Source organism: Anneissia japonica, unplaced genomic scaffold, assembly GCF_011630105.1.
Source record: "Anneissia japonica isolate Jap-2015-1 unplaced genomic scaffold, ASM1163010v1 scaffold4464_len47620_cov111, whole genome shotgun sequence".
Classification (NCBI taxonomy): domain Eukaryota; kingdom Metazoa; phylum Echinodermata; class Crinoidea; order Comatulida; family Comatulidae; genus Anneissia; species Anneissia japonica.
Window position 1 is genome coordinate 30,676 of NW_022737323.1, and position 6,426 is coordinate 37,101.

General features: G+C 32.2%; 1 long non-coding RNA gene across 1 annotated transcript; it reads right to left on the minus strand.

Annotated features, from left to right (window-relative positions):
* Positions 1-1,493: 1,493 nt before the first annotated feature.
* On the minus strand, positions 1,494-4,048 carry LOC117117321. Its single transcript, XR_004446887.1, has 3 exons — positions 3,881-4,048; positions 2,954-3,179; positions 1,494-1,642 (listed from the first exon to the last, which is right to left on the minus strand). It is a non-coding gene; the product is annotated as an uncharacterized LOC117117321 (long non-coding RNA).
* Positions 4,049-6,426: the final 2,378 nt, after the last annotated feature.

Sequence of the window (6,426 nt, forward strand, 5' to 3'; positions counted from 1 at the left end):
AAGCCTATCCAGTAGTGACATTAAAGGGTCGGGACCAGGACATACCTTCAACTTTAGATTGACAAAGATTGAGATATCTTAAATAGACACAATGCATACACAGGCCTAGTTCTAGAGTCCAGTTAAAATATGTAATAATGTATTTGTGAATTTTCTTTCCTTATAGTTAATCCATGTCAAGTCTGTAAGTAAAAACAACATTTACTTATAAAAAATTGACACGGATTAACTAAAGGAAAGAAAATTCACAAAAAATTTACTGAATCCAGAATGAATTTATTCCCTATGATGTAATATTGTATTGGATGACATATAATCATATTTTTTACTTAAACATTATGTGTCAATATTTATTAATAGTAAAATAAATTAGATTTAACGTAAATATGGAAGAAGCATGAAGAAAGAAGAATAGGGAAAAAACTCAGAGCAGCTGAAATATTTACCAAAAATAAACAATCATTTTGTCAATATTGCATCACGTTTTTGTGAAAAACTTTTAGGCTCTAATCTTCAGAGGTCAAGGTGCCGGTATCCTACATGTTTCATATATACATGTGATTTCCAAGATTTCTTTATATGAAAGGGTGTAAAGTTTTTAGTAATGCTATAAAGGCCAAAAAAAAAAAAAAATTAGATGATTCTGAAGAATATGAATTTTGCCTTGAATGATTTAGTAGTAGTGCATATGAACAGGCTGAGAATATGCTAGGAATTGCATTTAAAGATAAAAACACACCCACGGCAACACCCCCTGGCAGTGTATGACAGTTGCTTTTGAGTTCGTAAAAGATATAATAATAATAATAATAATAAGATATAACGCCTAATAGCCTAATAATGTATAATACGAGTGTGCGTATAATAGAATAGTTTTAAGAATATATGAAAAATGTTGCATATATACAAAAGAAACTGTGTGCGATGTTTTATTTAAGATAAAATTGTATAAATAATAATAAAAAATATAATAAGTAATATAAGCATTTCTTTCATATTGCCATACAAGCAGAAATCATGATTCTTAAACTTGGAAATCCTGGAACCACTATGCGCTATACAAGGATTAAGACATTTTCATATTATAAATAGCATCCTGAAGAAGTTTGTTGCATAACAAAGGCTTTGTGTTCAATAAATTATATTTTATAAGTTTTTTTGACTGATTTAGTTCAATCCAATTATTTTTAAATAGTAAACTAATATTTCGTCTTGTTGTCAACAAAACTTCATCAGCTGAATGAGTTTATCATTCACGACTACTTAGGTGTCCTAAATTGGAATAAGTCACTTAAGGGAGATCATATAGTTCAATTTTTTTTCATGTACTTTATTTCAGTTTCTGGTTTTACTGCTTTTTCTTTGTAAGCATTTCAAGCTTTCTAGTCCTTATTTTTGTTGAAAGTAAAGTGATCAATGAAACCTGTAAGCTTGTAAAATAACATACTAGCTAAGAATCCATAGCTTACCCTTCCAAATGACTATAGCGGCAGTAGTTGACTTTTTCAAATTTTTCATCTGTCCACTTAAAGACTAAATGACATTTACAGCCAGCCAACTGTTGCCCATTTGGATCATCACAGGACTGCAGCTCTTCCAATGCTGGTCGTATCTTTCATCATTGATGTTGAATAGCGAGTTTCTAATTAAAAAATGAATGAAATCAAAAAAGTGCACAGCGCCTTTGATCATTGATTTGGAATTGACACTATATAAATCTTTAGCATTACAGTATATTATTATTATTATTATTATTATTATTATTATTATTATTATTATTATTATTATTATTATTATTATCATCAATCTAACTATTAAATTAAACATTTGCTGATCTGTACTGATATGATGTTATATAAAATAATAATGATAATAATGATACTGGTATTTCTGGTATTAAAAAATGATGATGTTAAACAAAGCTGATTACCAGTATGTTAAAGCCAGACTCCGAAGGATAATTTATCTCTGTTTTGCCATTATAATATTTTTAGTATTTTAATATAAAGAAAACTACTTTTTTTTTTGCATGGTTTATCATCCATGAATAATAAAATAAAAATTATGAACACACAATATATAAACAAACAATTAATGGAATGCAAGTTGCATGCAAAATACTCTTTTGATTAGAAACCCTAGCTGCGCAGTGTTGATCAATATGACTGCATTGCCTTTAATAATGAATTTAGAATATTTGTCAATTTTGTTTTATTTTAGATATAAAGCACTTTTGATTCCCTGGGTCCACATGCTTGAATGTTGTTTCTGGTGGAAAGAAACCAACTGTGCAGATAAAGTGCTTTATTCAAGGACACAAGCAAAATGCACAGCGAGGGATTCAAACCCTAAACTTTAAGAACCAAGATTCCATTCCATTTATTGACAAATATACAAGTACAGTACATGAAATTTGTTTTCATGGGTTGGGAATACACATTATATACATATAAATTAAATAATTACCTGAAAGACATAAATACAGTGCATAAAATACTTAAATTATATTTAAATTAACAATAAATATAATATATGAGGGATGCCATCCCAAACCAAGCGTTACCGTCGCTGTATGTTAAACTGAGTAATAACAATGTATATGTCAGTACTCTACTGTACATACTTTGTACAGGAAAGCTGTAATACTTTTACTCATAACTTTGGCAAAAGTAAATCAGTTCCAGTAATGAGCCATCATTTTAAAGCTTACGATGTAAAGAATCAGAATATATTCAAAACTCAATTTTCATTTGTTGGTTACGGCTGCTGGTTTTTGTGATGACTACTGAAATATTCACAATTAGAATTGAGTTTGAAGCATGTAGGGCCTATAGTAGTAATTACTATGCCATTCAAAGATATTGTTTGTTTTTTGTGATGCTTTTTCAATTTGTCCATCAAAATAAAAAAATTATATAATAGAAAAAAGATGCTCTATTACTGCTTTACTTACTATTCAATGTTTCAACTGCACTCCAGACACTATCATAGAGGGCGCTATTGAAATAAGACTCATTCATTCTGACATATGTGGACTAGGTACTCTGCTTGGCTTGCTGGCTTTTAATTGGTCCATATGAAATCAGTGAGTCCCTGCTTCTACTCGCTATAGATTTCGCTGCAACAAAATTTTTCTGCTTTTGGTGTAAAACTTCTGAAGTTGACGCTTGTGTCTTTTGCTGGAAGAGCAGGAAAAATCGATTATTGCATACTATAACATGTAAATAAAGACATATCGGTTTATTCATCTAATCAATTAAAATACTGTTGTTGTTATTAAATTTATATTCTATCTGAAATGATTCTTTTTTTTTTGGATTTGCATATAGTGATATTTACAGGTAGACCTATATACAGTAGTACAAATAAACAAGGTCTCTATGCTTTTCCCATTAAAACACTAAAAAACCAACAACCTGCATAAATACCACCGTCCTATTATACATTTTATTGTTGTATTTTGTATTGATATTGACCAGAGGCTTAGAGATGACCACTTGATGTGTTGTTGGGCTTTCCCATATCATCTCTAGTCACACCCCTGGTCAATATATTGAAAGGTATTTGAGGAATCCTCTATTCACATAAAAACTGTTTCATCTTTATAGGGAAGGGCATTTAAAAGGCGAATTTTCAACACTGCATGAACAAATCAAAGGCAAGATCTTTTTTTACCTGAGAGTATTTGTAAAAAATCAACTGAGCTTCTTGTTCAAATTCTGGACTGTTGATTGTGATTGGGGGAAGGGGGGGGGGGGGGAGACATTAATACATAAAATCAGATGTAATTACCTATAGAGTAAGAGCAGGCATAGAAGAGGCGGGCTTATACCCCAAAACACTGCAGTATCACATGAATAGGAAGAGTCTGTACACATACCTGTCTCAATTGTTTTCAAATACTCTTAAAATGTTTCTCAAGATATGAATTTGGGAAGATATAAAATTCTACATTTTTTTCTGTCCTCCATATCGCCTTTCTTTGCTTGTTTCAACCTCAGTTTTAGTATTCACCATCAGGTCGAAGGTCAATAGTCAGGTGGGCTTTGCCTACTGCTTTTGAACTACAGTAGATGCAAATGTAGAAAAAAAAATGTTGATTGTTTGTACTATGCAGCTTGCTAGATGCATCTTTATTTGTTTGTTTTTTTAATTATAATATTTTCTAGTATTCCGAAAGAAATACATTTTTTTTGCATGTTTATTGTCATTTATGAATAATAAAAAATAAAAATTATGGAATCAGGATATAAACAATAAATAGAATATAAGGTCCGTGCAATCTTTTAAGCCGATGGGAAAACCCTAAACAGTGTTTATTCACTGAGTTCATTGTGTTCCCCATTAAATCAGACTGCTTTCCTTAGGTGGTATGGCTGTATATTTATTAAGCGCATATTACAATAGTCTCTATGCGCTTGAAATGCAAAGTCTTGGAAGCAGAAGTAAATAACCGAATAATATCCTAAAACTAACAAAAGCAAACAACCACAGAGACAAAGAGAAGACAGCAGAAGGAACCAGTCTCACTGCTGTTCTCCAGCAGTTTGAGGCCCAAATGAATAGGGCTCGCTGGAATATGATTCACAAAAGCTATAGTGACACTGGCATCTGACTATCCTATCCGAAAAAAAGGGCAGAAAAGGAAAACAAATTAAAAAGAGCAAAACAGGTGGGTCTTAAGCCTCGTCTTAAACACGAAGATAGATGGAGACTCGCGAACGGTGTCAGGTAAAGCGTACCAAAGCTTTGGGGCCACGACACTAAATGAACGCTTGCCAAAAGATATTAAATGGCAGGGTGGACAGTAGGGTATAGATGAACTGGTTGTGGATCTCAGAGTGCGTGAACAAGTAGCCGAACGTAAATTGAATAAGGTCAGATATATATTTATATGTGGAATGATGGAGAGATTTATAAACAAAAAGTAAAATCTTGAACTCGATGCGCTGTTTGATGGGTAGCCAGTGGAGAAGACGAAGAGTAGGAGTGATGTGTAGGGATCTAGATGTACCACCAACAAGACGAGCAGCGACATTAAGCTGGAGTTGTAGTTTCCTAGTTACAGAATTGGGTAGTCCATAAAAAAACTCCATTACAGTAGTTGAGTTTTGATGTGACAAGTGCATGGATCACTTTTGCGGTGGCATCTTTAAGTAACCCCAGTGACATGTTTGATGCTGCAAATTTGATAAGAAACTGTTCTGCATATATTAAGGACATGTTTCTTCAGTGACAAGGTGGAATCCTGTGTAATACCAACATTGCGAACCTCTGACGATGGAGTAATAATAGAGTTGCCAATTCTGACTGTATTTATAACATATTATCCGATAAATTTTTGGAAAGCAGCCACTTTGCTAATTTTTGCTGCGGAAATGGAGCCCAACGTTTTCAATAAGCCTTCGTATGAGAAATCAGATAATTTAAAAAAAAAAAGCTCAGAATGCGAAAATAAAATAATAATAATAATAATAATAATAATAAGATTTATTAAGCGCACATCTCCACTAAAGTGACCTTTGACCGATGTCAAACAGCCATGCAAAGAATTATTTTTGAGAGTTAGTTTTTACGGGAACTATTCATAGTGGCCTACTGTATGCTTAGGATCAAACACTTTAAAATTAATATAAGTAGGATATGTCATGCTTATTGAATAATATTATATAATAATATTATAATAATAAACGGAAACCTGAAATGGCTGAGCTCGACGTCGACAGTGCCTAGCTGGGCCTAGGTCTAAGGTCTAATCCCTACCTACTGTATCGTTTATTGTACTGTAAAGCACACCAAACAAAGCTGCATTCATTTTCCTCTTTTTCTCCATTTGTACATTAGTACAGCAATACAACTCACTGTACTGTATTAATTAATTCTAATTTCCTTGTCATATATATTGTTTCTAAATACGGGTTCTAATCATACAGTATGTTATTATTTATGCATTTTTATATGTCTTATATTTTTGTAACCTTGCAATGAAATGTTTGCCGCCTAGTATTTCAATTTTTGAACAATAAATGAAATCTTGAAATCTTGAATTTCTATATAAAACTTCTATATAGAAGTACAATAAAACATCATTGTGACAGTATTATTTCCCAGAATGAAATAACATAGTACTGAATGATTTCGTTATTGGCCTCACACAAAAAAAGGGTAAACTGCATGTCAACAAAATGAATGTTACGATGTTGAACACATTGCACTGTTGTCCATAATGTTGCATGATGGAATAAAATATTTGGAGGGAATTTTAAGATAATTTATTACTAATTAGAGAAAATTATGGCAGAAATTATAAGTGCTGCGGAAACACGGCCTTAAATACGGGTTTACAAGATTTGATCCTTTCACCCACTTTTTAGATATGAAGCACTTTTCCCTCAGGGTCCATGTGATTAAGTTTTCCTTGTGGGT